This window comes from Protopterus annectens, chromosome 8.part0, assembly GCF_019279795.1.
Source record: "Protopterus annectens isolate FY-2018-M chromosome 8.part0, PAN1.0, whole genome shotgun sequence".
In the NCBI taxonomy this organism is placed as follows: Eukaryota; Metazoa; Chordata; order Ceratodontiformes; family Protopteridae; genus Protopterus; species Protopterus annectens.
Window position 1 is genome coordinate 335690373 of NC_056741.1, and position 12393 is coordinate 335702765.

The 12393-nt window shown below is 44.1% G+C and overlaps 1 protein-coding gene across 4 annotated transcripts in view; it reads left to right on the forward strand.

Annotated features, from left to right (window-relative positions):
- LRRC71 (leucine rich repeat containing 71) overlaps nucleotides 1-12393 on the forward strand; it is a 2015367-nt gene that overhangs the window by 1394080 nt on the left and 608894 nt on the right. The window lies entirely within an intron of this gene.

Sequence of the window (12393 nt, forward strand, 5' to 3'; positions counted from 1 at the left end):
TTCTGGTATTGTAGGGAATTGTGAGTGTTGCAGTTTTTCTGAATAATAAAGTATCACTGATCACTGTCGTCCACACTGTGCTACATAATATAGCTGTGTAGGAAAGCATGTATATGTGGGTGGCAGGTCACTAAAGATGGAACAGGGCAATATTCTAGATATGTTCCGGCACACCAGCATGTGGTCAACACATGGCCAGAGTCTGTGCAGAAAGAGTTGGATAGCTATGTGCACAACATCAACCTGGCATCTGGGAGTATGTGTAGAAACAGTTAGTGTTAACAAACATTTCCTCCACATGTATACCAGGTAAGAGGTGTAAACTGCAGGTAAAACCAGTACATCCTATGAGCCTATGTGTAACGATGATGACAGCCATATCACTGTCCAAACTAAGGCTATAGGGTAGTGTAGTAAGACTTGTAAGGTACAGATAACAGCACTGACTAGGAAAGTAATGTGGACTACAGGAATATACTAGTTGTTAATTGACATCTTTCTTTCCTCCCACCATATCTCCAACAATAATGAACATACCCACCCCAACTGGTATGTAATGACACCTATGTTTTGATAATGTCCAGTTGTTTGATAAATATTAATTGTTCCCATGTATGTGCTATATTGAATTATTCCAACATTCGTGGCATGGTGCCATCAATGTACCTGCATGCTGTTCTTATCACCACTGTGGTCCCATATATCCATGTGTTCTCTGTACTGGTGTCTGGGTTAATGGGAATGTCTATGCATGCTGTTATACCTAACCATGGAATGTGTTGAGTATTACTAACCCACATATGATGATGAAATCTAAACACTAGAGCACGCTTGGAAAGGCCGGTCCCAGCGGACCGACCTGTCCCACCTCAGCTGGCTCTGGCACCGGGCACCAGTATGTCTGGGGCCCAACCCGGGACCTCCCTGTCTGTTCTTCCTGCACCACCTTTGGGTGGAACTGCCTCGGGATGGGGCTCCGTCCCCCTGGGAGTGGGCGCGGACAGGTACCTGTCACCCGTCGCCAGATTGGGGTTGTGGTACGTAGAGAGATCAACCAGCAGCTTGGTGATCTTCTATGCCAGCTCGAGGGCTGTGTGTCGCAACTAGAGCATCAGCCTGGCTCTGTGACTCAGCCCCCAGCACAGCCACCATTGGGGCTGTGAAGGTGCAGTGGTGACTGCCCATGTGTGGCGACCTCAGTCCCACTGTTTCCACTAGGGGGCTCATCGGCTTCCCATTTCCCAACACCCCTCTCCATCAAGATGTTTACCCCCCACATATGTCATATACTGCCCCTGTATGCGTCTTGTCTTGTCTGTTAAGCTACCCAACCTACCTCCCCAAATATACCTACTACCCCTCCCCAACATCCCACTCTCACCTGAAAAAAAAAAAGGGCAATCTGTTCCCACAAAAAAATCTCGCCCCATACATAGCTGTCCATTTCAAACAGGTGTCCACTTGACACATGTAATCTGGTCTAATTGGCATCACAATGTATTATTGTTGTCCTCACCCCCGCCCAGGGGTTTGAGTGTCCAAATCTACCTCCAAATTCAGTGTGGATGCACAGCTGTTGCTGTAGAAGAAATGGGCAGCTATGGACCTTCCCTACAACCTTTCTGCACATCCTTGGCTAGTCTCCCTACTGTCTTTCCCTCCTTGTGCCCCTTTTTTCACCATTTTCCTATCAACCCCTTTTTCTTTTCTTTTAAAGAAATTAGCACAGGGGTAAGCGTGAGTAAACACTTTTAAGCAGCAGTAAGCAGGTTTAAGCCTGTTTGCACAGAGGTAAGCAATGCCTACACTGGTTAAGCAATTTAGAAGCTAACCGAATATAAGAAACTGTAACCAGAAGTTAGCAGTGTTTACCTTCACGCAAACCTGTGCAAACCCGCTTACAGCTGCTCAAAAGTGCCCTAATCACTATGTATCCAACAGCTCTTGTTCTGCCCAGCAACAAAATAAACAGCCTCTGCAAGTCTCACACCCAGGACACTGCACACCATAGACAAAGTGATTTACCACTAAGCCATGTCAGATATACATAACCCTGATGTATTCACAAACATATCATCCAGCCCTGTCATTCAACAGTACAGAGAATGTATTACAACATGTAGATGTATGTGTGTGTGTAAATATGTTAATATCTAAACAGATGCAACATATCTACATATGTATATATGTATATATATATATATATATATATATATATATATATATATATATAAACATATATGCATGCAAATGCCTACATCTATAGATATATATGTCTACATCTATATGTCTAAATATATACACCAAGGTATATATATGAATATATATATATATATATATATATATATATATATATATATATATATATATATATGTATATATGTAGATATATACGGACATACCAGTGAAGCAATACTTAAACTCAAAGAAACATAGTTATATTTATGTAAGCAGATATATATATCTGTATAGATATATATGGACATACATCTGTAAATAACAATGGGAAAATAACTAAAACATATATGTCCACATGCACCGTTAATGGGATTGAGAAGCCCCAAACAATATACGTCTTGTATGAATAGGTATACCCCCCCACAGCCAAACACGTCCGGCCTGCAATACACTGACATGTGTTGCAGATCCCATAACCAGGACCTGACACGACATGGGCACAAGATGTTAACAGTACTACATCCCACCTGTATGATGTCAGGCTGGTATCGGTAACATATCATGCAGTATGGTCTGGCTCCCATAGGAAATGTACAATGTGGAAGCTATCAACATCCCTAGGATACATATACACAGATACATATATGCAGCTACAGACACACACACACACACATATATATATATATATATATATATATATATATAGATATATAGATATATAGATATATAGATATATGTATATATAGATATACATATATGTATATATAGATATATGTCTATATAGCTATATATGTATGCATATCCTATGTGTACAGATATGCCTAGTTATGTTGGTATATATGTAAATATCTATAACTATATTTGCATAGATATCTATTCTGATATACCTACTACTGTCAATATATATGTAGATATCCATACGTATATTTGCATATGTATCTCTATCTGTATATGTGTAGATATATACTGTTCTGTATATGTATATATCTGGGTGTTTATATGTAGAGATATATATATATATATATATATATATATATATATGTGTGTGTGTGTGTGTGTACATATACATATCCATCTATATATGTCTATATGTATATGTGTATATATCTATATAGATATCTGGATAATTATATATACATATATTTTCATCATATGTCCTGAACATGGAGTGTAGCCCTACCTCAGCCCCTATAGTCCCAACTCCGTAGTGCATGGGGATGTCAGGTGTGTATAGCAGGTATATTTGTAGACTATTGCAAGTGTAATTGGGATTATCTTCACAAACATGGTGTGTGTGGGTGGTCACATCTGCTTTTAAAATGTGCGCCATTGGCTACTGACAGGCATCCTAAAGACATCATAGTACAGTACCGCTGCTAGCACTTAATGCTCCTGTGGACTACAGCAGAGATATTGGCTAATATAAGTGGACATTCTGACATACTCTGGACAGTCCAGAGGTGTATACAGAACCCCTTAGTGCAAGAAATGTGGACCAAGCCTGACAATGTGGATGTTAACAGCCATGTAGATGGGTATAACACATAATGACTGGTATACATTTGCCCCCATAGGTATGCATTCACACACCCCTGTCTGTCCTGACACATAATAACCACTGGTACAGATGTGCCATGCCACATACTACCCACTAGATATTGACATACATCTGTACAGCATCCCACTGCTCTGTATGACATACATGACTGTTAAGGAAGGACTGGCAGCAATACATCTGGCAAGTGTCTGAACGTGACTCACTGGGTACGTACACTAAGCTGCTAGGCATGTAACAAAGCACTGTGCAGGCTACAAGCAGACTGGCTCAACACTGACATACATTTCCTATTGGAGAATGCACATGTACCTGCATATATAGCAGGCTCTACAGACATGTCACAGCACAGAGTATAATACATCGGTGTGAAAGTGCATAACCACAGCCAATGTGAGCACAGCCACGTATGGTATGCTAACGTTATGTTACAGTATATGGACTATTTGTTCAACACCATCCTCATATGTGCCACTCACACACTAACCCTACATATACTGGGCCGCTACACAGTGTGGTCTGATGCCTGTTTGTTGTGTGGGACATGTGTGTGTATGGCCTTACAAACATGTAAGCCAATAGGGTAACATACAGTGGAGCAGCATGTAACATCAGATAGAATGGGACCAAGAACAATGACATCTACCACAGTCTGTACACAGGCCACTGTACATATTATCAATGTACACACTGTTGACATTCACCTTACGTACACAGATCTCAGTACTGTACACAAAACCACAGAATGTCCAGGTGATGTCATCAGATATAACCCCTACTATACATAACATGTGTAGCAGTCTGATATCTCACTGGTTTATTATCAGTTATTATGTCACTTATTATGGTGTACAACACATATATACCTCTTACTGCATGCCATATGTACAAAGGTTGACAGACTTGTGGCTGAAAGCACATACACAGGGCCAATGTTAACATGTTGCTGTGATAACCTCATACATTAACTGTTGTAACAAGGTTTGTTGCAACATATGTCCTGTGAGGAATATGAAGTCAGTAACTCTCACGCTGTCATTATCTACAGACTGCAATCCTCACACTACCTTCTGCAGTCCACAGACAGGTGCTTTGTGGGTAACACATGAAACAAAAGGCCACACTGCCCAGTCTGCAAATGACCCTACAGATGGGGTTCCGTCATAAACATAGCACTGACATGGCAGTTATTAAAACATGTAGGACAGCCATATCCACACACACCCTGTTAAACCAACATTACTCCAAATGCGGTATAGCAGCACTTACAGTCTGTAGTCAGATCAGGCACACCCCCCTCCTGTGTGTTGCCCTGTTTCCACAGTGTATGTTGTTATAGGTAAATCCCCAATCCATCTCAGATGCTGTTTGCTAAACAACAGAATGAGTTCCTGCTCACGGTGAATGAAAAGGCCCAACACCAACATGATGTTCCTAGATATTGGAGTGTGCTTCCATGCAATTGGCAATGGGAATGTTACCACAGCTGTTCCACATGCAATCAGCTGGAGGAGGGCTGCAGTTCATGCAGTGGCCATCAGCTGATCTTGAGCATCAATTAAAATACACATGCTGCTGCCTAAGCAAAGCAGGTGTAGGTCTCCACATTCACCAGAGAGGGAGTGAGAGAGGCAGACATAAGCAAAGTAAAGTCAGGGATGGGTGGGAGAATAAAATGTAAGCATGTTTGTTTCACACACCTACCAGCACAGGGTATCAAACCCCTGATGACTATGTCATGCTGTCACATTTCTTTGCAGTTATCAGATGCACCACATAGGTTACATGTTGAGGAGCCCTCAAAATGTATATATGATGGTGAGTGGCATCTGCAACAGGGATATGGTAGCTATACGGTAGGTGTAGTACATGAGCCTGTCTGCATGAACAGGTGCCAGTATCAACACAGCCACACTCTCACAGGGATCAACACACACTGACACACATGGCAGGGCCAGGAATACAACTCATCACTAGAGAGATTGCCACAACACATTACTGTGCAGGTATCACATGCACCACAGGGGTCATACAGAGGTTATATGGACAAGGGGTATGTGGATGTGTCTGACATTAAACAGCATGCTTCAGTATGCCAATGGGGGTTGTAGTGAGTGTGAATGTGATCATACGCATTATACAACACACACACACACACACACACACACACACACACACACACACACACACACACACACACATGGTGCCAGTACTGACATGCATGGGTGCATTGCTTCACAGGTGTGTAGTGGTTGACTGTGCCAGACAGCTGTTCAAGGCTAGGTGATGGGTATACCCTGGCATCAACCCATATGACAATGGTCTGCATTGTGGCTCAGAGGTGTAGTTTCTAGATTTGCCCACACAGGTGGGTATTTTATTCACAATCCAGTCACCTGGGTGACTATTGTGTATGGCCAATGCTGTGCATTGCTTACCATGTATGTGTTCCTTAGTCCATGACATGGACGGTGTCTGGGATGTGCACACCTCCCACATGCATGTACAGTGACATGTGGAACTGTACCTAGGGTATCTGGCCCATGTTGTGTACACAGATTGTTATCATCAGATGTGCCAGTCCTGGCCTCATGGTGGGAACTATTAATGGATAGCAGGTTGACCTGTACCATGATGCCGGTATTCCCTAGTGTCAGTAGCATCTGTCCATACAGGGCTTGTGTTTCAAGCATGGTATGTACTTTGTGGGGCACATTTGCTGGCACCACAGGTGTTGCAGGTGTCCAGTGGGGAACAGGGGGGAAAGTACACTGTTGGCATGTACGCACCTATTAGACTGATGGACAGTGTGCCATGCCCTCTGTAGCCCACTGCAATCACACCATGGTTACTATCAGTGGACAATATGCAGGGTACTACCAACATAGCAGGTGTTGCCTAGGCAAGTGTGTGTGTGTGTGTGTGTGTGTGTGTGTGTGTGTGTGTGTGTGTGTGTGTGTGTGTGTGTGTGTGTGTATGTGTATGAGACATGGATTGAGAGTGTTCCCTGGGTAATAAAAGGGATGATAATGTAGTTCAGCTGGCATTTATGTCACATGTAGGGGTATGGATTTGCACCCCAGCCTCTCGGCTATTTCACATCTGTTACCCCTGTACGGTGTACATTGTGATATATACTAGGGCCACCATATAAGAAGTTTGCAAAACCCACTCCACATTGAGTCCAGTTGTTACACACTCACAACCACCTCCACACAGGATACGAATGACAAGCACACACACACACACACACACACACACACACACACACACACACACACACACACACACACACACACACACACACGTCATGTCTGGGATTAGAACTCCCACCTAACTAGTATATTACACTAAAGCAGTACGCAGTTATAGGACGCATTACAGAGATTACTGGAGTGCCTCTTCCCTAAAGGTGTATTTCACAGTGAATGCCATCAGCAGGATTAGCAAAGTAGGGCATTTGAATTGTACTGAGTGTGACTAGCCTAAAATGCATTGCTCCCTACACAGACATAGAAACACACAAAAAACATCCACAACTGCCATGTGTGGGACTAGAACCCCCTACCTGTGTTCTATATTAGACTACAGAATAATGCTGTTATAGGACGCACCACGAGGATTGCTGAAGTGCCCCTTCCCCAAAAGTGTATTTCACAATGAATGACATCAGCGGGATTGCCAAAGTAGGGCATTTGAATTGTACTGAGTGTGAGAAGCCTAAAATGCATTACTCCCTACACAGACATAGACACACACAAAACATCCACAACTGCCATGTGTGGGAATAGAACCCCTACCAGAGTTCTATATCACACTACAGCATGATGCTGTTGTAGGACACACCACGGGGATTGCTGAACTGCCCCTTACCCAAAGGTGTATTTCACAGTAAATGACATCAGCAGGATTGCCAGAGTAGGGCATTTGAATTGTACTGAGTGTGAGTAGCCTAAAATGCATTGCTCCCTACACAGACATAGAAACACACACAAAACATCCACAACTGCCATGTGTGGGAATAGAACCCCTACCATAGTTCTATATCACACTACAGCATGATGCTGTTATAGGACACACGACAGGGATTGCTGGAGTGTCCCTTCCCCAAATTCCCCAAAGGTGTATTTCACAGTGAATGACATCAGGAGGATTGCCAAAGTAGGGCATTTGAATTGTACTGTGTGTTACTAGCCTAAAATGCATTGCTTCCTACACATACATAGAAACACACACAACACATCCACAACTGCCATGTGTGAGAATAGAACCCCTACCAGAGTTCTGTATCACACTACAGCATGATGCTGTTATAGGGTGCACCACGGGGATAGCTGGAGTGCCCCTTCCCCAAAGGTGTATTTCACAATGAATGACATCAGCAGGATTGCCAAAGTAGGGCATTTGAATTGTACTGAGTGTGACTAGCCTAAAAAGCATTGCTCTCTACACAGACAGAGACACACACACAGTTGCCATGTCTGATATTAGAACTCCTACCTAACTAATTTATCACAATACAGCAGTATGTAGTTATAGGACGTGTCACGGAGATTACTGGGCTACAGCTTTCCGAAAGATGTATTTCACAGTGGATGACATCAGCAGCCTTGCCAAAGTAGGGCATTTGAATTGTAGGGAGTGTGACTAGCCTGAAAAGCATTGCTCTCTACACAGACACACACACACACACACACACACACACACACACACACACACACACACACACACACACACACACACACACACACACACAGGTGCCATGTCTGAGATTAGAACTCCTACCTGTAGTTTATCACACTACAGCAGTATGCAATTATAGGATGTGCCATGGAGATTATTGGGCTACATGTTTCTCAAAGGTGTATTTCAAGGTGGATGACATCAGCAGCCTTGCCAAAGTAGGGCATTTGAATTGTAGGGAGTGTGACTAGCCTAAAAAGCATTGCTCTCTACATAGATGGTGACAGACAGACAAACACACACACAGTTGCCATGTCTGAGATTAGAATTCCTACCTAACTAGTTTATCACACTACAGCAATATGCAGTTATAGGACATGCCATGGAGATTACTGGGCTACACCTTTCCCAAAGGTGTATTTCAAGTTGGATGACATCAGCAGCCTTGCCAAAGTAGGGCATTTGAATTATAGGGAGTGTGTCTTGTCTAAAAAGCATTGCTCTCTACACAGACACACACACACACACACACACACACACACACACACACACACACACACACACACACACACACACACAAACACACACTTGCCATGACTGGGATTAGAACTCCTTCCTAACTAGTTTCTCACACTACAGCAGTACGCAGTTACAAGACATGCCATGGAGATTACTGGGCTACAACTTTCCCAAAGGTGCATTTCAAAGTGGATGACCTCAGCAGGCTTGTCATAGTAGGGCTGTGGGGAGGGCAGTGTCTGTGCCTGGGCCATAACTCATTCATCTAGAGGTTGACACACCAAATGCGGGCACACACATGGTTATATTCTACAGGTACATGTATACAGCTGCGCAATGACTACTTCCTTGTACAGTCATGTTGCACAGCTAGCACTTGCACCACATAGTCTGTAATGCTGACAGATACCGGTGGCTGGTATATACAGTGAGTGACATCTTGAACCTCATGTGGTTGTAGCCATTTGGCTTTGTGCTGGGTGGGGCAGGCTTCATAATGGATGGCTCCTTGTCACAGTCACTCTCTTCCACACATCTATGTATATCTATGTTTGGGTTATTATAGTGTGTTGTCCTTGGATATATGTCTGTATTCCTATCCACTGTATGTGCAAATAATGAGTGGTGCATACCGAGGAGTGTCTGCACTAACATCTGCAACTGCCAGATATATCTGGTCCACTGTTTGCAGACATGGGCTTCATTTGTTTAAGTGTGTGAGCATGCCCAGTACAGCCTTCTGTACTGCATGCGTGGATTGATTCCAGGTAGTTTGTACTCCAGTGCAGACCTTTGTGTTGTACATGTACAGGTAGCAAACTGTTTCTGCAGGGTATCCATGGATCATTTGGAAATGTGGGGACAAAGTGTGCAGGGGATAGTGTGTGCTGTAGGCGATTTTGTCTGTGCTGCTTCAGCTACATGGTACTGCTGTTAGCAGAGATATTCACATATGTGTACTTTTATACACTGTGATGTTTTCTGTCCTCATGTACTGTCAGGTCGACATTCCTGCTCACAGTGATGTCTTGGGGGACAAGGGTGACTGCAGTTGTGTGTGGTATTGTGGGCAGACACCTACATATTCATGGTAGGTTATGGCATCCTGGTGAGGGAGCTGCAGACACTTGCAGCTGGGTCTCTTTGTCCAGTTCAGCACCTTGGTACAGTCCTGGCAGAGGATCCCATACTTGTACATCCATCAATTTGTCACGATGGCCTTATATTGCTATGGCAATACCTCACAGCTGTACAGATTCTCACAGGTTACCCAGAGGCAGGGGCCATGAGTCAGGACATTACCCCTATTGTGGAGTACGGGCAGGTATGTAGCCATCCATTTATGTGTTTATAGCCAGGGATAGTGTGTGCACACAGCTTTGCATCAGACCTTGCACATTCCATGCTGCCCACATTCCCATCCCCCTGTTATTCTATCCTCTTCCTTACATTATGCATACATTCTCTGATACTTTCCCTATGTTTATTACCCCATCACAGCTGTGTGTTGGTGTCAGTCCACAGTTCATGCAGTGGGACATGGTGGACATGTTACTGTGGTTTATCCACATGGCCTTGCATATGGCTTATGTGGAGTGTGTTGTGTTGTTATTTGGGTGTCCATGACATAACATGGATTGGTGGTTCATGTGAGACACAGGCCCTTGGCTGAGGCCTATGGGCCATTAGGTGTTGATGCGAGCCAGATGTGGCAGGCCGTTGCATTCTGTCAGTCCTACAGTATCAGACCACCATACAGTATATTCCCCTGGGGTGACAAGGTAGGTGTGCTAGGTGTTCATGCCAATGCCTTCTATCAATCTTGATCAGATGATGTGGATGCTGGCAGGGTGCTACCTACAGCTAGCGACACACCTGCATGGGACACCTGCACTGCATGCTGCATTCTATCTCTGTTGCCATATACAGGTGGGGTCATATTGTACCCATTCCCCACAGCAGGGGTACAACCAGAGAGGTACCTGTGGGTGGTGTTTGCATGAGCTGGGTGCATGTGTGCTATGGACACTACTTGCATTTGACACACAGATATGCATTGGGCATTCCAGTTATGCTTGCATGTGCAGGTACATCAGCTGGTTCCCAATACATCAGTCCTACCTCCTTTGTGATCTGCGAGTGTTTGGGCAGACAACACCGGTATCGCCTACTACAGGACCAGATAATATGATGCATACCTCTATGTACTATTCCAAGGGTGTGTCCATTTCACAGTGACACAATATGTACTGTATGTGTGGGGTACTTTCTCCTGTGTGCTGCTTGTATATCTAGCCCAACAGCCATACCATGTCAGTCTTTCAGATGGTGACACATATTACCACCATACATTTACGATGGCTTACTGCTATCTGTGTTATACTGGTGGGTATTGTGTTTGGCACTGCTGTCGTGAGGACTTGTCCCTGTCATCATCAGTAGTGGGCAATGGCCACCAGGTCTTACCTAAACATGCATACATACCGACCACTCTCACACAATATGAAACACACACTGACCTAACACACACATACCTGCATATTGTGCAGATGCTACAACCTATCCTACTACCTTGGCCACCTCTGTGCATCTGTGCTCCACTGGTATTATACCTACACATACATGTTACTACATTTCTAATAGGGTTGTGGGGGGCACACCTGACTGTTATGACGTGTGTACATCGGATTGGGTGGGGGCACACCAGACCATTACTACACTTATAAATAGGTTTGGGGGGCACACTGGACTGTTACTACATCTCTAAGTAGGGTTGGGGGAGCACACCTGTTTCTACATTCCTACACAGGATTGTGGGAAGGGTACACTCCTGATTCTTACTACATTTCTATGCTGGTTTGGGGGAAGGGGCACACTTGGCTGTTCCTACATTTCTACATAGAATTGTGGGGGGACAGACCTGACTGTTTCTACATTTCTACACAGGATTGGGGGGGGGCACACTTGCCTATTTCTACATTTCTTCACAGGATTGGGGGGGCAAACCTGACCGTTACTACATTTCTATGCTGGTTTGGGGGAAGGGGCATATCTGACTTTTTCTACATGTCTACATAGGAGTGGGGGGCACACCTGACTTTTACTACCTTTCTACATAGGATGGGGGGCGCACCTGACTGTTACTACATTTCTACACAGGATTGGGAGGCACAGTTGACTGTTACTACATTTCTATGCAGGACTGGGGGCACACCTGACTGTTACTACATTTCTATGCTGGATTTGGGGGGGGGGCACACCTGACTCTTTCTACATGTCTACATAGAAGTGGGGGGGCACACCTGACTGTTACTACATTTCTACGTAGGATTGTGGGGGGGACACCTGACTGTTTCTACATTTCTACACATAATTGGGGGGCACACCTGACTGTTACTACATTTCTACACAGGATTGGGGGGATACACCTGACTGTTTCTACATTTCTACACATGACT